This window comes from Arvicola amphibius, chromosome 10 (genome assembly GCF_903992535.2).
Source record: "Arvicola amphibius chromosome 10, mArvAmp1.2, whole genome shotgun sequence".
Taxonomy (NCBI): domain Eukaryota; kingdom Metazoa; phylum Chordata; class Mammalia; order Rodentia; family Cricetidae; genus Arvicola; species Arvicola amphibius.
The window spans coordinates 69125181-69151473 of record NC_052056.1 but is presented as its reverse complement, the minus strand read 5'-3'; the positions used below and the strand labels follow the sequence as shown (position 1 = coordinate 69151473).

Sequence of the window (26293 nt, the reverse complement as noted above, 5' to 3'; positions counted from 1 at the left end):
AGGTAACACCCCTCTGTGGCCTCTGCATCAGGTCCTCCCTCCAGGTTTCTGCCTTGTTTGAGTTCCTGTCCTGGTTTCCTTCAATGATGGAGTACAAGGTGTAAGCTGAATAACCCCCCCATGCTTTTGGTCATGGTTTTTCATCACAGCAATAGAAACCCTGACTAAAACAGACAGAAGGGCTCCAACTCATTAGAAAAATATAGAGCCCCAGGATAAGCAAGTAAGTATCTTTCTTAGAAGGCTGAAAGGTTACTTTCATTATCAATGGAGGTCACGTGAAAGGATACCTTCTGGGAAGCCAAATCTGCATTGGTAAGGATGGGTCTTGAAGGAATCTCTCTCTCTCTCTCTCTCTCTCTCTCTCTCTCTCTCTCTCTCTCTCTCTCTCTCTCTCTCTCTCAGATGGGAGGAGAGAGCGGCAGAAAAGAGAGACTGACAGAAAAGAGGGAAGGGGCTAGGGGTGGTGGAGGATGGAGGTACAGCCTACAGTTTGGAAAATACCCACAAGGACTAGTTCAGGGAATATGAAAAGAGCAGCGGAAGGGTCTGCCCTTAAGTTCAATGATATTTTAACTTTGCAAGTTAAAGTGTCATGCTATGTCTTGTGGAAATGAACTTGGATTCTGATGAGAAGGCCGAATCAAGTTTGGGAGCCGGAGAGAATGTTGTAGAACATCAAATGCAATAATTTAACTGCATGGGAGAAAGAAATTGAGACCGTGGAGGAAGTGACTCTGGGAGACTCCTGAAGAGAATGCACAACAACCCGGAAGTAAATCAGAGCCTGTGCCGCTTCTTCTCCTCACCATGAGCTAGCCTTGGTGTCACCTTCACGTTTTCGGAGTTTTGACTTTCTGTACTTTCCCATTGGCCTGCTGTGATCTAGATCTCATTTCTTGACGTTGTTCTCTGATGATTAATTCAAACATGCAGGCTTTCCGCCTTCTCCATTTTCTTCTGTCTTTGGACAGGATCAACAGAAAGGGGGAAAATGAAGTTTTTAATGCCTACAATGACCAAGGCAGGAATAATGTTAGGGACCCTGGGATACATTACACAGTGTTTGAGGTCCTAACCACAGAGCAGGGAGTGGTTCTGGAGGTGGCACAGGGGGTAGAGGAGTCAGTCCTCAGGGGAAACTGGACAGCACAAGAGCTTGAACGGTTGCTAGGTGGGTGGAGAAGGAAGCTTATGGCGGAGAGTAGAACCTGCCGAGAGTAGGAACCTGCGCAAAAAGCATGCGCCTGCGCTTAGCAGCCTGCTCTAACTTCCACTGGCTACATACATCTGAAGGGTTGCAAAACTGCAGCAGACAGCCCAGGTCAGTGGCGGATCATCAAGGCCTGTGCAAACCATGCTGCGGAGTCCGGCCTAGATGAAGTAGCATCAGACTGCTACCGCCTCCCATCTTCCCTGGCGATTACACCTTCCTATTGCTCCTGTAGCCTCCCCTGCGTTCTTCCTCTCTGTGGCTGCGGATTATGAGCCTCTGCAATGGAATGTTCATCCTGAGAGCAGATGGCCACTCCGCAGTGCGAAGACAGGCGCCAGGCTCCCTGAGCTCACCGTGGACCCGTGTTCCCAAAAGCTAGTATTAAGAATAAGCTGCTTGGTTTCCTCTGGCTTTCGTTTCCTCATGTACCAGCCACAGAAATAACATCAGTCCCGTCAAGGGAGCCGCAGGTTAAGTGAATTGCATAGGAAGGCCTTACACTATTGGCTGGCACAGACTCCAGAAGAAGGGTTATGACTTCTGTGAGGCCTTCGGGTATAGGAAGGAGGTGAATAGAACGGAGCAACGGGATCAATCAGCCTGCCTGTGTTTTGTGACTAGACAGGTGACAAAGGCACCCATGAGCCTTCCTCATGCCACAGGGTCACACCCTCTACCTCATTTGAAGTCTTGGGCTGTCTTTATTCTCTGCTATGGTAAATCGGTATTTAAACTGCCCCGTGTTTGCAAGTGTGAGCGAACTTTTGATCTGGCCCATGTCTGTGCGCACTGCACGTGAGGGGACGAAAGAAAGCAGAACAACGAAGCAGAATGAGGCTTCTGGTTTGGGCTGGGACTCCTGATGGCCCGGCCTGTGGTTCACCAAACATTCAACTTCTGACCCTGTCACTTACACTCCTGGGGAGGACCTCAGGAGTTGCAACTACCTATTGTGATTAACTTTCCGTAACGTTCATGCCTACCTGAGCAATTCATCAGCATTTCAGGAGAAGCAATACAGTGATCTTCCCTAACACACGGAACAGTTTCAACATAATTAGCAGCATTTCTGGATCAACACACCACTCTTATAATGTGTATGATGGGGGGAAATGAATGACTCTAATTACACCTTATTAAATTTTATTAATCCTCATTAGAACCCTATTATTCTTTATAAGTGGGTTATGGAGAAGGGAATAAAAGCAAGCAAGCAAGCAATGCCGGTCAAGTTCCGTTATGTCTAAATGAGCACTGGGTGATTTCCCCACAATCAGTAGTAGATAGCACACAGGACCCAGATTGGCTGAAAAGCTTAGGACAGAGGGAGTAGACTGTGATCTTTCAAAGTCTGAACGCCAGGAGCTTCCCGTCTGTTACCAGGTTAATTATAAGAAGAAAAGATTTCATTATTGCGTGGAATGCAATAAAGTGGTAATTCCTGATCTTCTCTGCCGCTGCATTCTGACTTTTGAACGTGCAGCTGGGAAAGTGGAGCAGGGCAAAGGGGTTAAGTAGCTGAAACCCTGAAGTGTTTGGATTTGAAGACTGCAGGGGAGGTGTTGTTCAATAAACGTTAAGCATAAGAATATGTACTCTGACACTTATTTGCTTAATTCTTAGTCAAATGGGGTCATCGAAATCTAACTCCAAAAGAGCCACGTTTAAGCTTCCCTGCACCCATAGGTTCTTGGTGTACTTTGTATGTGCATGACTGGCTTAGCTACAGGAGGTCGGGGACCACGGGGGGGGGGGGGGGGGAAGGAAGGGGAGGAGTGGTGGATGGAAAGTGGCTTTAGGGTGGAAGAGTTCAGGAGCCTGCCCAGGCAGTTGTGTGGCACAGGTCACTTTACCACATTTAGCCCATCCAATCGATGTGAGATGATAGTAATGGGTGGGAGAGCCATTAGGGTGGGCTGGGGTTGCTGTCAGCGTGGGCCAAGGTGAGGCATTTCTTTTGTGTAGGAACAGGAGAGACAAAAAGAACTAATCATAGGTTGTTTTTTTTTGGGGGGGGGGGACAGGGGCCACATAAACCTACCTTCCTAGTGGTGGGATTAAAAGCCTTCAACACTCCATCTAGTACCTCTACTCCATGTCTTCATCTGGTACATGGGGTTCTCATCTTTGCTCACTTTTACAAATATCAAAGACAACAACAAAAAAATCCAACCCAATCTTCCAAGAACAGGCCTGTCTTTATTCAAACCAGTTCACCCAGTTTGTGTATTTTCTTTTCTCAGCGCTAAGAAAAGAGCAAGCTTTCTGGTATTCCGGCAGAGCAAGGTTGGGAAGCAAATCTTAAACTCCAAAGGTTCATTTCTGTTCGGAACAAAGAACAGGAAGTTGCCCTGATTGCCACTGTTGCTCAAGGCTTGTCAACCGCAACCTTCCAGGAACTGGGGCTAGTCACTTCAGTGGGTGGTCGAGTCATCTGCCAGGTCTAACTCGGTTCTAAGTTCACAGCCTCGGAGCTTGGGTCCTGCCTGGAGGCGGAAACCCAACTAGGAGTAGAGAATGGGATCTGCTCCTAGATTTGCACTGAGTACGACTGGGTCAGGTCGCAGCTCCTGAGAGCTTCGGCGCTCTCACGTGTGAAGTGAACCGAAGTTGTTCTAAGTCCTACTGGAGTCCTGGGCGGGGCTCCAACGAGACTCTTGGGGGTAGGGAGAGTGGGGGTGAGGGGGTATTCCGTGGCAGGATCTCTTCGCTCAAACTCAGCCTTCCAATTTGTCGCCTGCAGAGCGGACCCTAGTGTGCCGGTTTTTCGACTTCCTCCTGCATCTCCTTCCTCTTCCTCCAGTGGAGGCAGATCCCTCTTTCCCTTCCTCTTCCCATGCTCCCTGCACCCCCGTGTCCCCTCCTCCAGGAAGTGCACTGCCCAGGGTCGCCCACCTCGAGCGGGCGCTGCCCGCCGCGCCCCCTCCCCGCCCGGCTAGCGCAGCGGCCCCGCGGGCACACGCCTCCCCATACCTTACATGGACAAATGCGTGCAGGCAAAGTCAGGAATTCAGGCCCCTGACGTCAGCCTCCAGCGCTTAGGGCACCGCACGGGAGACCGCGGGGAGGGGGTGGGGAGGAAGGAGGGGGAGAGCACCAACCAGCAGCCGCTCCCGGCCTGCCGAAGTTTCACTTTTTGTCTGTGGGTTCGCTCCCGGCCCCGCTCCGAGCGTTCCCGGGATAAGTAGCATTAGCGGCGGGAAGAGCCGGCCGCTGCAAGGTAAGGGCCAGCAGCGGGGACCGAGCACGGGGAGGGCGCGGGGCCGGGCGGAGCGGGCCGCTGCGGGCCGCGGGCCGGGACAATGGGAGGGGGGAGTGCCCGGCACCTCCTCCTCCGCCCGAGCCTCCGCCTCCAGCCGTCGCGGCCGCCGCTGCCCCGTCCGCCTCCTCCCCCAGGTATAGTAGCGAATACTTCCTCCAGCAGCCTGGGCCCGCGGGTACCGCTCGAACCCCGGATCCTCTCCCCCTCCCGGGGCGAGCTGCTGCGGTGGCGGGAGCTCGGGACCGCCCTGCTCCGCCCTGCTCGCCGCGGAAGTGCGGGCTCCTGGCCGGGAAGCGGGGTGCACGGCGTGGGGGAGGGGCGAAGCTGCGGGCGTCCTCTGCGAGCGCCCCCCGGCCCGGGCTTTTCTGGGTGCCTAGGGGGCGGGGCCGCGCTCGGCTGCTTCGAGCTTTCGTGGAATCTCAGTTGTCACAGCGGAAAGGGCCTAGGGACCCGGTGACTCGAGAGTCTTCCCATTTTACAGTCAGGGCTGGCGAGGCACCGAGAGGCGGGCTTTCCTGGAAGTCATTCCTGGAAGGTGGAGCCCTGGCTAAGACCGGTGCCTTAGGACCCCGACCGCCTTTTTCTGTAAGCTGTTTTGGAGTCCCCAGTTGTTTTCAAGCACTGTAGGTTACTCCAGGCCAGACTTTGCCCTCAGGGAGAGCTCCCTGGAACGCAGGAGCTAAACCTGACCCAAAGTAGGAAGAAGGGCCAAATGCTGGGGAGAACTCGAAGATCAGGCTTTTTTAAAGGGGGGTTTCTCCGGAAGGAGCTTCATATTTCGGTCTCCATGAAGAGACCAGAAGTGGTCCTGGAGGACTGTGTGTGTTGTGATTGACTATTTTGAAGGCAGGCAAGGCCTTCCTTGTCAGGGAGGCAACTGCAGACCAGAGAAAGCTAAATAAGGGTGGGGATTGGACCTTGCGCTGATGGCTTTGCGGTGGGAGTATGACAAGAGACCATAGCAGTGGAGTTGTGGCTTGGGTACTTGGACCGGACGGTGGTGTAAAATGTCTCTAACCTCATTTCGGTTTAGGAAGGGGTCCACTGCTTCCCCTCCCCCACAAGGAAGGCCTAGCAAGACCTCACTAGCCATCCTTTCTGACTTTCTCAATAGACCCCAACGTTTTGTGTCTGGACCCCCTCTCCTCTTTGCAAGCTTGTCTCCACAATAAAACTTTCTTTCAAAGATGTTGGTGACTTAATGGTTCACTACTCCCTGCCCAAACAACTTTTTAGAAAACCTTTAGTGGAAGAGAGGTAAAGTGTACAGGGCTGCTGTGGAATAAGTAAACCTCTGCCTGACCGCTTTTCTTCATTTTCTACAAATATGGAAACAAACCCAGATCCTCAGAAGTTGAGTGCCATCCCTGTAGTCTCTGGTGGATAGTGGTGGACTGAGGTGTGTGTTTGGGGGAGGGTGGTGGTGGTGGTTTACAGAAACCCAGTAAGATTCTTCCTGTCCCAAGAGTCTCCTGGTGAGGTTCTTGTCAGCACCAAGGGGCGTTTAAAGAGGAAATTATGTATCTTGTATTTAATCTCTGGAAGGCAGCCTGTGGAGTCCAGAATGCTGTCTAGTTAGGATTCGCTGTGTGAAGGGTAGGGGGACATGCCAGGGGTCCTGAGGCTTGGACAGTATCTTGTCTTGCATCTCCTGACCCCCCTTCTTCTCCCCACCCCCAATTCCTCATAAGCAGCTCTTGCCTGGAGTTGGGCTTAGGAAGTGGGAGGAGAAGCCAGTTCTTGACTTGACTTGGTCATTATTGATGGGATTGAGTGTCCCTTCGCGGAGGGACATTCTGGCAAGGAGGTGACGTCTCTGAGAGGGTAGACATTTCCAGACAGTGATAGGTAGGAGAGGAGACTTGGTTCTGGAAGGCTTTAGGAATGCCAGGCCATATGACTTTTGAGGGTTTCGAGCAGGCAGGAACATGATTTAGAGAACTGGCATTGAAAAGCCGCCTGCTGCCCAGGTTCAGTGAGAGAGGTGATAATTTGGCTTAAAGAAAATGATCATGGGTTGTTTCATTTGCCTGGCATGGGTTGCTGAACGCCTGTTATGCACCAGCACAAATATGGTTGTTATTTTTTATTGAGGCAGATTTTATTAAATGAGTTCTGAACTACACCTTTTCCCCGTTTTTCTACCATTGAAGTGTGATGGTCTTTTAATCACAGATGCGCCCTAGCTGAACAAGGTTTTCTTCTAAAGTTGGTAGTGATGTGCATTTTACAGTCACTGTTTTAAATTTGATAAAACTTGGTTGCTAGGTCCTTTATAAATGTATAGAACTTTTGCATTTTATAAAAAAAGGTTTCCATCAAATACTCTATGGGAATTTCTTGAGAAGTAAGCATGGTGACAGGCCCTCTCCATTATAACCCTTTACCCGAGGTTACAGAGCTAATTAGAGGGGTACATGAAAGTGGTAATTCCAAACTTGGGGTTCTTAGTGGGAATGTGTAACTTTTCCCCACAGTGGATTTAGCATGGGTTAGTGGATGCTGGAGCAGAGGCAGGTTAGCTTTGACTTCAGAACCATGACTGACCGTGCTGGGGTCCTGGGACCGGGTAAACCAAGGACTGTATAACGTGGAAGGGCTGGGCACCAACTGCAGAGTAACTCCGTACAGCAGAGGCTAAAGGCGGGGCAAGGAGGAGACCCAGTGTGGAAGCATGCTTTAGGCCCCTTCTCCGTGGACCAGGTAGACACTAAGCGGGCTGCTGGGCGTATAAGTTGAGGAGGCCACCCTTCCTTCGCCAGAGGAGCGCCAGGTGTGTGTGAATGCGGAGAAACATGGAGGGTGTGGTCAGTGTTTTGGCTACACAGTGGGCTGGAAATGATCAGCCGCAGGGAAGCAAACCCCTGTCGATGGGTAGTGTCTAAACTGCATCTCCAGCACTAAGAAAGAGAGGCGGAAGGGGAGGAAGGAAGGCCTGAGATGGAGCTGCTAGACAAAGCAGCCTCTGTGCAAGGGCAGGGGACAGGGCGGTTTATTTTAGCTGTGTTTTGAAGGGTCAGCATGTTTGTGGAGGTTAGAGAACAACTTTGTGGCGTCTGTTGGGTTCCAGAAACTCAAGCACCATGTTTGTACTGCAAGAACCTTTGCCTATGAAGCCTCTTCGGCTGCCCCAAAAGGGAGGACTGATTTTGTTATTTTTTTCCGAAGTATAGTTTCTATTTGTCTTGCAGCTGTGGGGGCCATTAATCAGTCCTATTGAGAGTCATGATTCACAGGATAACAAGGCTGGGCAGGAACTCTGGAGGCTTCGCTGTGGGATCGAGTGTATGTATGATGTCGAGGCCGAAGGCATAAGAACACTTTTCATAAGTGGATAAGTGAACCTGAGACTTTGACCCAGCGAAGTGAGGAGGGCCTCAGAGCTGGGTGTGTGCATTGGTGGGTGGGGACATTTCCTGGAATACGGCTTTGGAATGCAGCGCTCTGCCTAAACTCACTAGAGGTGAGGAAGGAGGAGGGGAGAAAGTGGTTGTTGCTGCTGCCTGTGTGAAGGTAGAACCTGGGTAGAAATCTGTTTGTCTGAAGGCGCAAATGAAAACAGAACGTGAGGGCGAGCTGATGAGGGGCAGTGGAAGTTTGTTGTGGGAGTTTGCTGGAGCTGCCTCAAGGCTTGGGTCACAGGACTGAGATTGGTCACTAGCTGAGGGTTAAAGGTAGAAAGGCTTAGAAGGTAGCCATCAGGCTGAGGCTAGAGAATGTTCATCTTCCTATCCTTTCTGGGTAGCAGTATAATTGAAATGTTTTGAATGCTTAGCGTGTGCTCATGTGATCACCACATTGATTCCCTAAGATTTGATTGTGACTTGGGTGTGGTTTGTCTCTTGAAGACTCAGTATTGAAGGCTTGGTTCCCAAGTATGTACGGAATGGAGGGACTTTTAGAGGTGAGGCCTGGTGGATTGTTCTTTAGGTCATTCAGGGAATGTCCTTTAAAGGAAATTTTTTGAAACCTAACTTGGTCAGGTAGTTACGGAAAAGCGAGCCTGACTCCTGATTGACTCACTGTTGAGTGATGTGATTTTTCTTCCATTGACACCCCCCCCCCCCGTTATTTTTGTGCCATCCTCCAGGCCTTCACTAGAGCAGAGATGATATTTGGGATGTGCCCCGAGCTTGTAGGAACCCTGAGTTAAGAAGGCCTTCTTTCTTCATTGTGGTCCCCAGTTTCAGGTATTAGGTGGTAAGGGCTAATATTGGCCCGATGTGATGACTGTCAGCCTCATTTTCCATTTGAGAAGATGAGTTTGGTGAAATGAAAACTCATCGCTAAGTGGCATGTTTAGTTCTAAGCCCTTGCCTGGTCTGTGGCCTCTTCACTGGACACGGCTGGACATGATTGTCACAATCAAGAAAACTAGAGATCCAGATGCTTGTGCACTGGGCTTTGGGTTTGCTCCTGAGGATGAACCTGGGCGAGTGGGCTTCTGGGTTCCATGCTGGTGTTACCACAGACCCTTTCAGTCTGTCAGCACGTTGCCATGCCTTCTCCCAAGCTGCATTGTGTGGAAATGGCGCCAGCAAGTTAATGCCCCTTCCACTGTGTCTCCTGTCCCATGCCCTTGCAATGCATCTGGATTCCATGCTCCCAGGTGAGAGGCAGTTGGGGCAATAAGAAAGTCAACCAATAGTGGGAGACTGGTTTTCTGTCACTTCCCTGCCTTTATGTCTCCTCCAGGGGACCCTATCCTTCCTGTTGGCTCTTGCCCTCCCGTAGGCTGTGTGTGACCCTTTCGAAATAGGCTTGGCCCTTGACTGGTCAATTCTTCTGCCGTCTGCCACCTTCCTGCCTCAGGTGCACAGTTTTATGGCTCAGAGATAAAGCCCTGCCTTGATATCTGTACCTGGAGCCCTGATAAAAGACCTGGCCTAGAGCAACTTACGGAAGTATTTGGCTGGGGAATCACAGTTTGAGGGTTAGGTCCACTGTAGTGGTGAAGTCACCTGTGGTCGGGTGTCTGGTGGCAGGAACTTGAGGCAGCTGGTCACATCGCGTCCACGTTCGGTAAGTCGTGAGAGAGGTGAATGCTTTTGGTGGGCTGGTTTTCTCCAGTTTGTTCAGTCTCGAGTCCTAGCACTTTGAATGGTGACACCGACTTGGGTGGGGGGTTAGTTTTCCCTCCTCACTTAACCTGATCAAGATAATCTTTCACAGGTGTGATGGGAGCCTGGCCTCCTAGATTTTCCAGGTCCTGTCTAGTGGACAGTAGTCCCGGTCACAGGCTTATAGGAGCTGTTTTATTATCTGTGGAAGAAAGACAGACCCCTGCCTGCCCCAGCGCCCAGCATGGAACCTGGGAAAATTAATAAAACTTTTTAAACTTCGAAAACTTGTTCTCAAGTTCCTCTTATCTCTGATACTCTGAAGTAGCTGTTAAGTAAATAAACGGTTTATAATACCATGATAGCCACTTGATAGGCTAGCTTTTTCTACTTCTGTTCTGCTTTGGCTCTCCTTTTGAGGCAGGGTCTCACGCCGTCCACGTTGGGACTGAACTCACTATGTAGCTAAGGATGGTCTTGAACTCTTCTTTATCCTGCTGCCTCAGCCTCTCAAGTGCTGGGATTTTAGGTGTTTGCCGTTAGGCCTGGATCTCTTCTTTGTCATCGACTGTCCTCATGGGCTAAAGATGTGACTCAGTGGTAGAGCCCTTGCCTAGCCTTTGCAGACCCTGGGCTCAATCCTCAGCGAGAAGGAAAAGCATGCTTTACTAATGGCTTCCTTCACAATGCCTGGAAAAGCACCTGTCATGTGATAGCTGCTCTGGAAATATTTTCTGCCCAAAGAAGGGGTGACATTGTTAACTACAACCACAGGATGCAGACTTGGGAAAGGACCAGTGTTTTGACTGCCTGGGGCGTGCAGAGACCCGGAATTGGGTTGAGAATTGTCTCTCCCTGCTACAGGTGGCACTCGCAGTCATGTTGCCACTGGGTGAAGACTAAGGTGCTTCCTGAGTTATCCATGATGAAGAATTATTACAGGAACAATTCCTCTTGCCTTTTTTTCCCCTAAAGCATCCGGGCAGTCGGCTATTCTTGAATGCCCCTCTGCTTTTTGAATGGATACCTCTGTTTGCTCACCCGAGGTTCATAGACTCAGCCTTTTGTAAACCTGATTCTCAAGACCAAAGATCAAAATCCACTTTGTGCCATGAAGAAATTTCTAGATTTTTTTTTTTTTTTGCTTGCTCTATCTACCCTGTGGTAGGTATGACAGTTAATAGCTCCTTTCTTGTATGTGTCCTGTGTGATTAGACTACCCCGTGTCAGGCAGATATGCTGCATGCTGACTTACAGGGAAGTCTGTGTTTTTGAGGAGACCCACGTAGGCAGCCTAAGGCCCCAGTGAAGTGGGGGGAAGCAGAGAGACGGAGCCCTGAGAAAGGCATGGCTGATCGCCTGGAGTCCCAGCGAAGAGCATGGCAGAGAAGACCTTTGTGCTGGATCTTGAGGAATGAATAGGCATTCTCATAATAGAGACGGAAAAGCTTGGCTGGCAGGGGAATTTTAAACTTTTTGTCATTATTATTCTTCATCAGTTTGCGTGTGTGTGCCTTGTTACTTACGTGTGTAAGTGTGGTGGGCAGAGGATAGAGGAACAGCTTGGGGGAGTTTGATTCTCACCTTCTGTTGTGTGGGTCCACAAGGTTTGAACTCAGGCTTGGCAGCAGGTGCTTTCGCTAGCTGAGCCATCTCATCGGCCCGAAGGCAGAGGAACGTCACAATATGTACCCAAGCCTGAGACCTAGGAGTATTGGAGCAATGAAAATCAAAAAGTGTTTATAGCTAACCGGGAGCGATGGAAGTGGTCAGGGAAGAGGAGATGGAGAAGTCTGGAAGCTGACCTGGGGAGTCTGTGGCAGAGCGAATGGGTGGCTTCTATTATAGGTGGTTCGAACTGTGCTCCACCAAGCTTTGGTGGCGAGTCAAGGCTAGCCTTGGGGACCAAGCCTAGGAGGTTGCTGAGATGTTCCAGGCCAGGCAAGATGGGCTTTTAGCTTATTAGAATAGAGAGGGGGAACAGCAAACTCTGGGAGCTGTTTGCTGATAAGTACTGTCAACTTGCTTAGTTCCTGCTCCTGTTTATGACTATTTGCCAGCTTCTCGGTTGTCGCTGAGAAAGAACTATTTCATGCACACTACAGCTCCCAGGCAGTAGGGGAAGCCCAAGCTGGCAGCGAGGGCCTGCCTTCCAAGGAAGCGTGGGCTAGGGTCGTGGCAGTGAGCATTGCAGTCTCTGATGTCACAGGTGATGAAACATGATGTCGCACAGATGAAACAGGAGAGGCACAGACTTGCTCAGTAGCACTGGCCCTTCTTCCTAGGCAGGCCCTTCCTGCAGGGTCTTTAAATACTCAGTTTGCTCCATCTGGGGACCAGAATCCCAGCCCTGCCTCCACCTGCCTCACCCCCAAGTCATAATTGGAGTTCACTGTGTCTCAGGCTTCTTTTGAACTTGGAAAGCAGCGTGATTAAGGTAGTGGTTCAGCTGCAGGCTGCATGGTTTGGGATTTCTTCACTCTACTGCTGTTGATGACTGCTACTGGCCGTCAAAATCCGCACTCCCGAACCTCTTAGCTTCCACAATTCTTGAGACAGCCCTTGTCATTGCCATTCCCCATCATTTAAGTTTTTATGTATTTATTTATTTTCTTAGCTGGGGTCTTATCATATAGCACTAGCTGGCCTAGAATTCCCTATGTGTACCAGCCAAGCCTCCAACTTGCAGAGATCCTCCTGCCTCTGTCTCTCTAGTGCTGAGATTAAAGGTATAGACCACCATTCTGGGGTGCATGAACACTTTTCCTCGTCCCTTTAAACCTGCGTAGCACGACTTATCTCTCCAGGCCCATTGCCTTCAGTAATACTTGCTCTGTGGCAAATGCATTTTATAATCATTTTTATTACTTAGTTCCTGGTTGCAACTCAGGGAACAGCTGTGGCAAGGCCCTTCCTTCTGCCCTGACTACCCTGCTCTAGCTTGCATTTTCTTTGGGTCATGTTTGCACCTCTGTAGCCACCGGCTACTTCTGTAGTCATTGACTGTGATGTGGCCTCACGTCACTCCAGGGTGGCTCTCAGTAGCTAAAATGGAAAGCTATCATTGAAGGGTGGAGCCAGGCTTTCCACAGAATCATGGGTGACATGTAAACTAGGTGATCAGGCCAGGCCAGGTCGCTGGTCTTTGTGGCTCAACACTCCCAGCATGTAATTTTTCCCCCTGCTGAAGCTGTTCCCTGTGTGTCTGTCTTTGTTGCTCATTCCGGCAGCTCCCAGTTCAGTGCCCTCCCGCAGAGAGCTTTAGGGTGGGTACATAGAAGGTGCTTCCTCAGTAGCTGATATTACTCCCTGGTGCCACCAGGCCTGGCTGAAATGCATCTTCTTTTTGCATATTAAATATTTCTGTCTTTAAGGTTAGCCTCAGTTTCCTTACATATAAAAACATCTGCAGTGAGTACCTGCTCTGACATCTGCATGTGTGCTGCAGCATGCGAGCATGTGTGTGCACACACAACAATACATAACTAATAAAGTAAATAAATAAGTAAGTACATGTAATTGATTAAAAGCAGATCTGCAGCAGCACCAGCTGCCTCAGGTGAAGCAGCCTTCATTTCTGCCTGTGCCCTGGCTCCTTTGCTTTTGCTTCTTAGCGGTGCTCTGATTTGGAGGATCATTTATAGGTTGTCCTGTCTCCACGTGAAGATTGAATGGGGCCTGGTAAGTGACATGCATGATGCCAGACCTGAATTAAGGACTCAGCAAACATCTACTGTCTTGCCTTGGGTGGGACTTTGTACCCACAGAACATGGAAAGGCTGAATTTTGGGGTGTTTTCAGGTATTGGGTGCCAGCATTGTAACCACTGAGTTCATCGGATGACGAGAAGAAGGTACCCAGAATATGTAAAAGTGCTGTGGGGGTGCTGAAGTGGCCTCATGGGCTGGGGCATGGGCAGGAGCCTGCTGGGACTGCTGGGCTTGTTGAGACATCGGGAGTGGGAAGGTTTAGGCCTAGATGTGACAGGTAGCCCAAGTGCTCTGGCTACCCGGAGTTAGGAGAGATGGATTCTCTCTTTGTGTGCTTGAGGTGGCTTCCTGGGTTTGTTGCTTTCTGTGCTGTGACCCACCTTGACAGTGATCCCTGAGTGTGACTGTGGAAGCCTGGCGCCATACTAAAGCAAGGGCCAGACAGTCACACTGCCACTCACACTTATCGATTCTAGTGAGCTTCCACCAAGTGCCACCTTGTGTACCTTCCAGGAAGAAAACAATTTTGTTGGCACCTGCATCTTCTGTCTTGTTTGGAATGGAAAGGAATCCCTTTCAGGGACTAGGGACAGGTGTAGCCACCCAGAGGGCAGAGTGTTCTCTGACTCATGGGAAAGGTAAACTCTACGCTGACCAGGCAGGTAAGTGGTACCTTTTCTTAGACAGAGGTGAAATGGAGGTCACCATCTAGTAGTTTGTATTTCTACCCTTAAGAGTCTTTTTTTTTCTTGTCTGGAGGTTAGCCAGCTCACTTGGAGAGTATTAGTATTGGCAGTTGGACAGAGCCCTAAAAGTATAGTACATTTACCCACCAGTTTGAGCCGGTAATTTCATTAATTCAACAACATGTGGTGATCTTACAAATATATGACTATCTCAGTTGCTGTGATAAACCACCATGACTAAAAGCAGCTTGCGGAGGAAAGGGTTTATCTGGCTTAAACTTCCAGGTCATAGTTCATTACTGAAGGAAGTCGGAGCAGGAACTTGGGGCAGGAACTGAAGCTGAAGCCATGGAGGAAGGCTGCTTACTGACTGGCTTGCTCAGCCTGTTTTCTTGTTTTCGAATTCAGGACCATTGGCCAGGGTTGACTCCCTCTCTCCCTGCCATGGGATTGGTCCACCAACATCAATCACTGATCAAGAAAATGTACTGTAGACTTGCTTACAGGCCAATCTTACAGAGAATTTTTTTTAAGGTTTCTGTTTCCCAGAAATGTCTAGGTTTGTGTTGATAAAAACCAGCAAGCACAGTGGAACAAGCATGGCTTGGGGAATTGGAAGCCTGAGTGCTGAGTGAGTGCCCATGTCTAGGTGAGCATGTAAGTTGCCAAGTCACTATGTATGTGGGAGGCTTTGGCAGGAAGAGATCATGAGTTCCGGGTCAGCCTGGGCTATAGACAGAAAGGCCCTTTGTTAGAGGAACAAATTACAGCTTTGTGTAGGTAACGTCTGCTGGCTGTGATTGGCTGGTGACGAACTCCAGGTCCTTTACAGGGGCCTCCACAACTCATAGCATTGTTATTTGGGCAGGCATTGAAGTCACAGTGGGAATTTGGTGAGCTGGGGAAGAGAGAGAATGTGTAGGGGAAGTAACGTGGAAGAGAGAGATTATAGGGGGAAGTTATGTGGAAGAGAGATACTATAGAGGGAAGTAACTTGGAAGAGAGAGACTGTATGGAGAAGTAACTTGGAAGAGAGACTAGTAGGGGAAAGTAACTTGGGCAGAGATATTAGGTGAGGAACTGTGTGATATCTAGGAAAAAATTGCATTTATGGTTGTGGACTATGCAGCAGAGATGCCATGGGGATGGTGGGTGTCAGCACAACTCTGAAGTGCCCTTGTCTTCTGTCCTGAGAGTTCTAATTGTTCATAATAACAAAAACCCAGAGTCAGGGGGGGGGGGGTGAAAGCTGAAAGATCAGGGAAGCAGAAATATCAGCCACTAGTTCTTATCTCTACGAAATCCTTAGATCAAAATTGTCAAGATCCTGTCTCCACGAATCCTCAGCCTGAATGGGGTATTCTGTATTTACAAGTTCTCAGACTGAATGCCTCGAGCTCCTGTCTCCTCCCATCTTATATTCCTCTCTCCACCCAGCCATATCTTTCCTGTCTCCACCTCCCTAGTGTTGGGGTTAAAGGCCTGCACCTCCCAAGTACTGGGATTAAAAGTGTGAGCCACCACCACTACTTGGCTCTGTTTCTCTTTGAGACTGGATCAATCTCAGGGTGGCCTTGAACTCACAGAGGTCCCTCTGTCTCTGCCAACCAAGTGCTGAGATTAAAGGTGTGTGCCACCACTGCCTGGTCTGTATGGCTAACTATCTGATCCTCAGGCTAGCTTCATTTGTTATAGCACAAAGAAAGTATCACCACAGTCTTCCTCGGCCTAGTGTCATAGAAGGGCATCTCAGTCACTGTTCTGTTGTTGTAAGGAGACACCATGACCAAGGAAACTTACAGAAGAACACACTTAACTGGGGACTTGCTTATAGTTCCAGAGGGTGAGTCCATGGCCCTCAAGGTGGGGAGTATGGTAGTAGGCAGGCAGGCATGGTGCTGGAGCAGCAGCTGAGAGCTCACATTAGAGCCGCAAGTTTCAAGCAAAGAGGGCCACACTGAGCCTGGCATGGGCTTTTGAAACTTCAAGCCCACCCCCAGTGATACCCCTCCTCCAACAAGGCCACACCTCCTAATCCTTCCCAAACAGTCCAATCAACTGCGGGGCAAGTATTCATATATATGAGCGTATGTGGACCATTATCATTCAAACCACCACAGTCAACTCATTTAAAGTTCACATACTCAGTTTCACAGAAACCAAAACCGTGGCCGTTCTCTTCCTTAGGATACTTTTCTTTGATCTCTTATGGGTCATATTTTTAGTGAACACTCCTCCAACGCGTTTGTAGTCATTTTTTGTGTGTGTCTGATGTTTATTTCCACATACTATTATAACATTTGTTTCATTGACCACGTGACCAATTTGTTGAGATTGGTAAGTTCTAGTGTGCCCGTTACTACGTAGATAGGCACTCGAATAGGTTTGACTGAAAAAATAAAAATTGAACTGTATCATTAAAAATGTAGTCATCAATGCACAGAGAACTTTCGGTCCCTTCGGAGTGATTTCCTGGACATAATTATGTCCTTGGCATAATTCTCCTTTCCCTCGTCACTTCATTTGTCACGTGTTGTTTTGCCTGTAGGGATGAGGTAGAACTTCAGGCTTAGTTCAGGCGTCAGAGGTTTGGATTCATCATGGCTTGCCAGTCATTAGCAGTGGGATTGTTCTGGGCAGTGGGATTGTTCTGGGAACTTATCTCCTGTAACCTTCCAGCTGCTCAGCTGTGAAAGGGGGACAGCTATAGACCGAATGCTCTCGTCAGCGTATCGTCAGTCTGCCGTAGAGTGGCCCCGAAGATTGTCAACCCATGCTTCTCAGTGGGTGCGCGGTCTTCACCACCAGCCACAGACACCCGTGCTTTCTCTGTAGAGTGTACCCTGTACTGGCTGGTGGAATACTTTCAACCTTCTCCTGAGAACTATAGGCATTAAAGTTCCATGTATTTCTTTTACTTTTTATTCAGCTTCTAGAAGGTGGCTGATTTGTTGTCATGGGTTGTGTATGAATCACCTTGTTTCTTTATAATGGCACCAGTTTTTAATTTATAGGTTGATTTTCCTAAACGAGTGTGTGAGACACTGTATTTCAGCCAGGCAGTGGTTCCTTTAATTCCAGCACTTGGGAGGCAGAGACAGGCAGATCTTTGTGAGTTCCAGGACAGCCAGGGCTGTTACACAGAAAAACCTTGTTTTGAAAAACAAAAACAAAAACAAAAAAGAAACAATATTTTATTATTACTTTAATTTGTGTTTCTTTTTATTTTTCATATTCTATGTGTGTGTGTTGCCACATTATTTTTTTATTTTTAATTTTTCAGTAAATTCAAGATAAGAGTGTCTCGTGTAACCACCTGGCTGTCCAGGCACTCACTTTGTAAACCAGACTGGCCTTGAACTCGTAGAGATCTGCCTGCGTCTGCCTCCCAGAGTGCTGGGATCAAAGGCGTGCACCGCCATGACCTGCTGCCCCATTTATTTTTTTTCCTTATGTTTAAAGTCAACAGTAAACCAGGACCAGAAAACAGAAGGTTCATAATCCAAGTAAGTTGGATTAATTGTGAACCCATTTGGGCATGTTTTTGGTAAATTGGAAGGACAGATGACATATTTCCCCATCAAATAAAATAGTCAATTTAGATTTAATAAGGCAGTTATCATCAGGTCATAAAAATTCAACTAACTTGCCATAACTATCTTGTTTAAAGTCAATTAAGAGCCTCATATTCCTCACTTGCTGGGTGAAATTTAATAGAACTTCAGTTAAGCATTTATTGCTTATTTAATTCAAAATTAAGTTAATCACCACAGTTAGTAACAACCACTGAGTATTTAATTAACATTCAGCAAACTATCTTATTAAGTCTAAATTAGATACAGGAGGGTCTTGTGTAGCCCTATCTATTCTCCTTGTGCCATGTCCCCCAACTCTTGCCCCCAGCTGCCCCCGAAGGACGGACAGTTGATGTTCCTCTGCCTTTCCTCTTCTCAGTTTTTGTTTGTCTTCCGGTTGACAATGGCCTTGAGTAAAGGGAGAGACAGAGCAGGGCTCTTTCTGGGAACTTTTGGTTGACATACAGCCGAGACACTTTTCCCTTCAATGTCTTGCCTCTCTAGTTTGCAAGGCTTACTGAGTGCCTCCCGTGTGTGTTTCTTAGTTTAAACACTAAGAAACAGCGAAGGTTGTCTTGACGTTTTGGGTTTCTCTCATCTAATCGAGGGGCATTTGGTTCTGCTTGTTCGTGGCACAAGGATGAACTGTAGCGAGTAAGGCCGCTTTCTTGGGTATTCAGGGGTATCAGAAGGGGTCTGTCCTTAAGGAGGACATACGGTCTAGAGTGGGAGCTGCCATGTAGGGCGGTGTCTTAGAATGCTGTGCGTCTTCGAGACCCTGGTTCCCAACATGCTAAGCTGTTCTTTGAATCAAATTGACAAAGTCCAAGCTAAGTCAAAGGAAGTGGCTATCTTTATCTGAACTTTCCTGAAACTTTCTTAAACTTTATTAAACTTGCAAGAAGATTGTTTCCCAGTGAGTGTGGTCCCTCTCCCTTTCTTCCGCTCAGAATGTTTGTAGGATGCTTTGGATTATGGCTGCTGTCTCCCACCTCTCCTAGCCAAGGACGAGCATGAATTTACTGTAGTTGCTATGACAGACAACCACATCTGCTATTGGAGATGATATCCGACCTCAGACCCAGAATCTGACCAGACTGTCCTCATGGTGAGAGGTGGGTCTTCCATGTGAAGATTGTGGGAGCAGCGTACTTGCTGGGAGCCACATAACCATTGAGCTGCTTGGGCAGACATCCTAACACAGTGACATACTTAGATTATTTTTTTATGACAGCTTGTATCTGGAGGGCAAGAAACAGAGACTGGTACCTAACTCTGTTTTTTGGGTTTTGTTCTATCTGAGCAACCGCCGTCTGCTGAAGTGACTGCCAAATCTTCTGTAAGGAAGGCGTTCTGGTGCCTTCCTGGGGCAGAGCCCCACCCCTGAGAATCTACAACCTCGTTTGAAAGTCAGTCATGACTCCTTGGTGGGCTGCTTCATCACTGCAGGCCAGTTTTCGTTTATTCTGTTATGTATCACATCCCCCATCTTTCCATCCTCCCCAGCTTTTCTTATTCTGGTGAATCACCTATTTTTTCTGATATTTATCTGTGTGATCATTTTCATGTAAGACCAGCTATTCTTTCAGATATTCTGTTTTATCTATCACCCCAAATAATTCTACCAATGTTTGTTCTAGTAGAAACCAGCAGATGGGAAATGCTAGATGCTATGGAGATAATCTGCCTACAAAATGTGCTCCACCATCTTGCTGGAGATGTGGCCCCAGGCCGCATCTTTTCAGTCTCTAGAGTAGTCTCCTTGTTTCCACATGTGTATGGAAACAGGCGTAGGCAGAAGAACAGGGGGACATTTTTCTTCATTCTATTTTTGTGCATGAATATTCCCTTCTCTGAACCTGCTTACCCATCAATGAAATGTCAGTATTAGGCTTGATGCATTTAAGGCCTTTTCAGTTGAGAGGGTATATTTCAAATAGAAACTGCTGAGCCTTAACATTTACTAAGTCAATATACGCTGTCATAAACCTGTATTTTTGATCCGGCAACATTTTTGAGGGTGGCTCTATGACAAAACTTGTATAGTTAGTCTAGCTGCATGCCCACACATAGTAGGTGTGCATAACTGCATTCCTACCCATAGTAGGCTGACATTCCACGAATTCCACACTGCTGTTGGGTCTCATGCCATTATTATGTTGGTTTTTAGTCACACCACTGTCACCTGCTCAGTGTCTGCCCATGGAAGGTGTCTCCTTAGGAACCTTGTAAAGCAAAGATAAGTAGCTGCAAATTTGGGAGAGACTGAGGGTTTAGGATCTGGGCAGCCACTAAGCTTTCTGAGAACCCTCAGTTCTAGAGAACCATTATTTATTGAGCATCATTGTTGAGTGAGTGAGACCAGTGTTGTCCACTATGTAAGGAGAACATCTTCCTTTTTCGGATGGGGCAAGGTATTTATAGGTGCTCTCATGACTCTTGAGTGCCTAGCCCAGTCATCAACCTGCACATCATAACATAGCATGACGGACCCTGGAAGGTCTGTCTGATTTCGCCATCTTCTGAAATGGACACTCCAGGAGCTCAGTACCATCAGATGGCAGACTGGAAGCCAGACTGTGACCGAGGATGTAGTGGAAAGAGTGGCGGGCTGCGTTCCTGCCACCCAGCTAGCTTTACACTCGAAATAATCACATATATAAGAATAAGAATAAAACTGTATTCTTTTAAACACTGCTTGGCCCATTAGTTTCAGCCTCTTATTGGCTAACTCTCACGTCTTGACTAACCCATATTTAGTAATCTGTGTAGCACCATGAGGTGGTGGCTTACCAGGAGAGATCTTAACCTGCCTCTGTCTCAGGAGAGTCATGGTGACTTCCTGAGGCATCTGCCTGACTCTGCTTTCTTTCTCCCACAATTCTGTTCTGTCTACTCCACCTACCTAATTTTCTGTCCTATTAAAGGGCCAAGGCAGTTTCTTTATTAATCAGTGAAAGTAACACATAGACAGATGACCCTCCTCCATCACGAGGACACCAGCTTTCCTAGAACAGCATCCGGAAAAGGTAGGCTACGGGGCGAGCGAGTACAGGTTCGTACTTAGATGTGGAGGGGCTGTTGACAATGGCAGTGAGGTCTACTTCTCCAGTAGAGCTCTTCAAATTGGCACATTTGCCTTAAGAAGCCTTTCATTGCGTGTGAACAGTACATGTAATATTCACATTTCCCTCGTTATGATCAGTCTTTTCGTAGCTCTAGATGGACGGGCCACTTGAAAATTCTGCAAGTATTTGGAAAACGCTGGTCTAGATATGCAGCGTCAAAGATCATGGGTTTCTGAGCTAAGCTGCCTAGATTTGCATCTGTCTCTACATGAATGTCTCAGCTTGTTACTGAGTCCTTTTAGGCCTCCGTTCCTTCATCCATAACATGAGACCCTAAAAACTGTGTGTCACGTGGTTGGCAGCATAAAGGAGTTCATACACGTTAGGCGCTGTAAGGCACTGTTGCTATGTCTTCTCCCTAATGCTTCTTGGAGCAGTGATTTGGAGATGAGAGACCACCTAGATGAGCAGGGACCTTTGGTCGTTGTTGTTTTCTCAGCAAATAAATGTACACTTTTCTGGCAAGAAAAGTTGTGGGCATTGTGTAGTGAATTTCCACACAATTCACCTCCGTGTTCATAGCTTTGACCTGTATGTTATTGGGTATTTGTCAGCACTGTGACGCTGACATGGGTACACTCCTGTAAGCCACATTTTAGACTCTGTGTTGACTCCACCAGGTTCTCCACGAAGTTCCTCTTCTTGTCCAAGATACAGTCTGTAGCATGTTACATGTAGTTCTCATCTCTCCCCAGTCAAGAGTGGTTTTAATGCTTGCCCTGTTTTTGCCATTGAGAAGATGCTTTATGGGAAAATCTGGTACAGCCCGTGATGTCTAATGAGTAAAGTGGACTGGCTAAGGATGGAGTGGAATAGGACCCACTCTTCCCCCTGCTCCTGTTTTTTCTCCTTGAAGGGACCCTAGGAAAGCAGTCCATGCTCTTGTTTTCAATGGGAGGAGATGCAGCTGACAGTGTTAGGGGAAGCTGGAGCCTAGAGGAGGTGATAGGAAGGTCCTGGGCATACCTCGAGTCCTGCCGTTGACTGAAGAAGTGAGCAACATCCACAGACTCGCACAAATCTGCATTTGGATTCAGGCTCTTCCACCTTCCTCCTCCTAACTTCACAATAGGCTCAGTAGCCTGCAATGCTTTCAGAGGTCGAGGCTCACAGTGCAACAGTTGTACCTCCCGAAGTGTTCGTATCAGCAGCAGCTCAGAACACAGTTCTGACTGTGTGCTTGCAAAAGAAGCCCCGAAAAGCCAGCCCCACCCCTACCATTTCATTCAGGAGGACTGAGGGGAAGTTGATGAAAAAACCAGGAATAAGTCAGTCATTCATGAGGAAGTCTGTGCTACACGCGGTGGAACCAGTGTTTGTGCTGCTGATAAGCAGGATGTGCTGTCTGCTTTATTCCTGGAGGCTTTTTATCATACAATACAACCTTATGTGGCAGCCTGATTTCCACACAAATTGGATCCCAAAACTTCTTACGAGAATTAAAAATACAAACTCGTGGGCAGTATGTGTTTTATAAATTATACAAAACAGAAGTGTAAAGACATGGCATAGTAAGAAGAGGGGAGTCTGTGACGGGCACTAACGAGCGCCCAGAGGAATGCATGGGTGAGGCAGCAGGGATGGCATGGGAGCCAGGAAGCCTCAGCAGGCAGCAGGTGTGCGGCTCTGTCCATAGTGCCAGCAGACTTGGAGGAGGGGGTCCTGCTGGGGACGGGGGCAGGGGAAGGTGGAAGCTTAGCTGCTGGGCAGGAAAGCCTTTGTGTATCTTTCTCTTTTTTTTTTTTTTTTTGGTTTTTCGAGACAGGGTTTCCCTGTAGTTTCTAGAGCCTGTCCTGGAGCTAGCTCTTGTAGACCAGGCTGGCCTCGAACTCAGAGATCTGCCTGCCTCTGCCTCCCGAGTGCTGGGATTAAAGGCGTGCGCCACCACCGCCCGGCCTCTTTGTGTATCTTTCTTGTCTTGCTGTTGAATGGGGCCAGCTGACTTTCAGAACCTTCATGATGCCCTTCTCGTTCTCACCTTTGTCCTGTCATGTCCGTAGTTTAAATCACTCTTCCCCTTCATAGCCCCTTTGAAGCCAGATTGATATCCAGGGTTCAGCATGATAATACCATCTTTATAAAGTAAGCCATGATTCCTGCACATCTCCCCTAAATGGGCAAACAGTTGTTTATCGTCTCCCATGACCTTTTTCTTTGCCACTTGGCACTTTCTTTCTATTGTTGTAGTTGTCTCAGTTTAGGCTTTCAAGTTCTTTAGAATATTCATTCCTGCCTGGGGTCGGGCAGACGTGCAGTATACACTTGAAGGATGGCTGCATGTAGGCACAGATAGATGGAAGGATTGGTGGACAGAAGGGTAGGCTTGATGTTGCTCGTACTCAACTCAAACTTAGTTCCTTTAGACTAGGGTTTTAACTTATTCATATCTGCACCGTCTAGTGCCATAATTAAAGTAAGATGTTCGTGTGTTCATTCCTTCATTCCATGGTAATTTTAGGCAGCAGATCAAGAGCTATTGGAACTAACAGTCCATGGTACTTTGTAGCATATTTCGATACTTTTAAGCTTTGTCTGGCTTGTCTTATTCTTGCTTATTTTTAGATATTCTTATGAAGCCCAGGATGACCTTGAAATTGTTATGTAGCCGACGCTGGCCTTGAACTCCTGATCCTCTTGTCTCTCCCTCCCTAATGTGGGGTTTACAGGTGCACACTGCCGTGTCCTGCTTGGGTTATTTTTATTGTTTTGATACATAAGGTTCAAGCCAGAAATGGTTTGTTATGTCTACATGTATCTCTGGCATACAAAACAAATGCTTTAATTCATTTATGGGAGCTTGTAGTAAAAACGTGAGCACTGTGTTTACCAAGACCCCATTTCTTCGGATTTTAGAGTAATTCCTTATTGACCTACCCTAGGAATCAACCCCCTTACAGGTTTTTAAAAGATAGTGCCCGATGCCTGTGTTCCAAAGGCTGGTCCTCCTTCCTCGTGGTTTGATTTTTCTTTTTAAATGCAGTGACAGACTATGTACCGCTGAGGTGGTAAATGGAATAATGTTCCCTGGAGGAAACAGACTGTGTCTTATGGTCCTCTGCATTCATCTCAGGAGGAAGCTGCCAAACCCAATCACATGAACTACCCAGCTGACTTAAGTTCATCCTGGATTAAAGTCAGAGTGGAAAGATTGTGTGTGTGTGTGTCTGTGTGTGCACGCGCGCATTGGGGGGTGTTGTTGGTGTGTGTGTTTGTGTGCACGCGCGCATGGGGGGTGTTGTTGGTGTGTGTGTTTGTGTGCATGCGCGTGGGGATGTTGGTGCTATGTATGTGTGGGTGTTGTTGGTGGTGTGTGTTAGTGTGTGTGTTGTGTGCGTGTGCACGTACATGCAAGGGGTGTGTGTTGTTGGTGGTGTGTGTGTGTATGCATGGAGGTGTTGGTGCTGTGTGTGTGCGTTGGTGCTGTGTGTATATGCATGGAGGTGTTGGTGGTGTGGGTGTTGGTGTTGGTGTTTGGGTGTGGGTGGTGGTAGTGGTGCGTGTGTATGTTCGCGTGGGGGTGTTGGTGTTGTGTGTGGGGTGTTGGTGTGTGTGTGTGCGCGTGGGGGTGTTGGTGCTGTGTTTATGCGTGGAGGTGTTGGTGGTGTGGGTGTGGGTGTTGGTGTGTGGGTAGGTGGGTGGTGGTAGTGGTGTGTGTGTATGTGTGCATGGGTCATGGGTTGATAATACCAAGCCGAGAAAGCTTTGGGCACTGAGTGGTAGAGCTGGCAGGATCCTGAGACCATGACAGAGTAGGTGCATCAGCTACTGGTAGGTTTGCTGGACTTGCCCCATCTCCCTTGGGGTCTCTGACATGGTGATTGGGTAGGGCTCATAGACTTGGATTTCTAACAAGTTCATGGGCAGCTCCAGTGCTGGTGAGAACGCCTGGTCTAATCTAGCTTCTGGTCCTCTCCCTGTTTCTTATTAAAGAGAAATAGATGGGGAAACTAGACCCTGACTTTTCTGGGAAGGTTTGTCCTGTCTGGTCAGTTACAGTCAGGTCAGGGGCTGGCTCTAGACCACGCCCTGCTGTCACCAGTGCTCCTCAAGGAGCGACATCAATCCTTGAGCTCCCTCAAAGTCAAACCCAACGTTACTTCATTTGGTTGTCTTTCCAGGGGCTTCTGTTTGGTTCTCTACAACTAAGTTAACCTGCATTTCTTGGCCACTGATGTGCCTCTGGATTTGTGTTTGTACTAATGGTTACAAAGCACTGTCGTGGTCTAGTACAGACTACGGGTCAGACTGTCAGTAATTACTTTTATGGTTTCTTTTTTAAAAAAATTTAAAATTTTTATTAATTATTTTATTTATTTTATATCCCACCTGCAGCCTCCCTTTCCTCCCCCTCCCCCTCCCCACCTCCCTCTGCAATTTCTAGCCCAACAGCAAGGGTAGTCCTTCCTTCCTCCCAGTGGTATAAATAGAGGCCTGGGCAGGATCCTCCTTTTACTCAATAGCAGTCACCACTAACATTTGGATCTTCCTCTCTGTGCACAGGTGGGTTCCTGGAAGGTGCAGCAGGAGGAGACAGCCAGGATTTAGTGACATAAACTCCACATTGGGAATTAAGAGCGCTGGGATCAAGCTCAGGTTTGGTCCTGGACAGGCACCGTCTGAACTGTAATGTGAAGCAGGCAGACACAGAGATCAGACGGTAGCACAGGAAGCAAGAGGCAGGGTGGGAAGTGGGAGGAGGTTGTGAGCCTTTTAATGGAGGAGCTGTCTCTCCAGCCTAATGAGTATTACCAGATACGGAGTATCAGACAGACATGGAGTTATTCTGATGAAGAAGGATCTTAGTAGAAGGCTTGGGCATCCAAAGCTTGGCATCTGAGGGGCAGCCAGACCTAGGGGTCATCCACTGACAGGTGGCCCATTCCCGGGAGACACTTGCCCCAAATTCAAGAGAGGAAATCTCTTTTCTGTGGCAAGGTTGCTGCCAAAAAGGACAGGAAGGCTCCTTGAAGCGAGCTTAAACGATCTGTGCAGTTTGGTGGAGGCATCTGTTGTAGACTCGGGCCTTGGGAAGCATCCCTGGTTCTGTATCCCAGACTATCGGTGGGTAGCAGACTGTTCTGTGGTTCAGATCTGGACTGACTTTGGTACCTTGATTCCCAAGTACCTGTGTTACTTAGATTTTGCCACCTTGACACAAACTAGAGACACCTGGGAAGAAGGCTCCTCAGTTGAAGACTTGCTTCTGTCAGATTGGCCTGTGTGCATGTCTGTGTGCAATTTTCTTGAGGGCTAATTGATGTGGGAGGGTCCATCTCACTGTGCGTGGTGCCATCCCTGGGAAGGTAGACCTGGGGTGTATAAGAAAGGTAGCTGACCACGAACTCGGGTACAGGTTAGTAAGGGGCATTCCTCCATGCTTTTGGCCTGCAGGTTCCTGCCTTATCTCGTGTCCGACATCTCCCAATGGCCTGCTGTAACCTGTGGGATATAGGGCAGCACCTTTGGCAGTGACGGGATTGGGCCAGAGGGACTGGCCGTGACTGCCGTGTCTTCTGTGATGGATTTAGGAGCACAGGGAGGCCCAGAAGTTGGCTAGAAGTTGGGAACATAAAGTGAAGGTGTTCCAGGAACTTCAGCTTCATCATGTGCAGAGTGGGGTGTGGTGATGGGTAATTCTGTTTGGGCTGGCTTGAAG

At 48.2% G+C, this 26293-nt stretch overlaps 1 protein-coding gene across 3 annotated transcripts in view; it reads left to right on the top strand.

Moving 5' to 3' along the window:
* The first annotated feature begins 4169 nt into the window (after positions 1 to 4169).
* LOC119824574 (LIM domain containing preferred translocation partner in lipoma) overlaps positions 4170 to 26293 on the top strand; it is a 600040-nt gene continuing 577916 nt past the window's right edge. Inside the window, exon 1 of one of the 3 annotated variants that reach the window (XM_038344782.1) lies at positions 4170 to 4436. The gene's annotated coding sequence lies outside the window, so the exon portion shown is untranslated. Of the gene's footprint in view, positions 4437 to 4548; positions 4613 to 26293 lie in introns of those variants that run through there. The other 2 variants (XM_038344779.1, XM_038344780.1) reach the window with 2 other exon arrangements.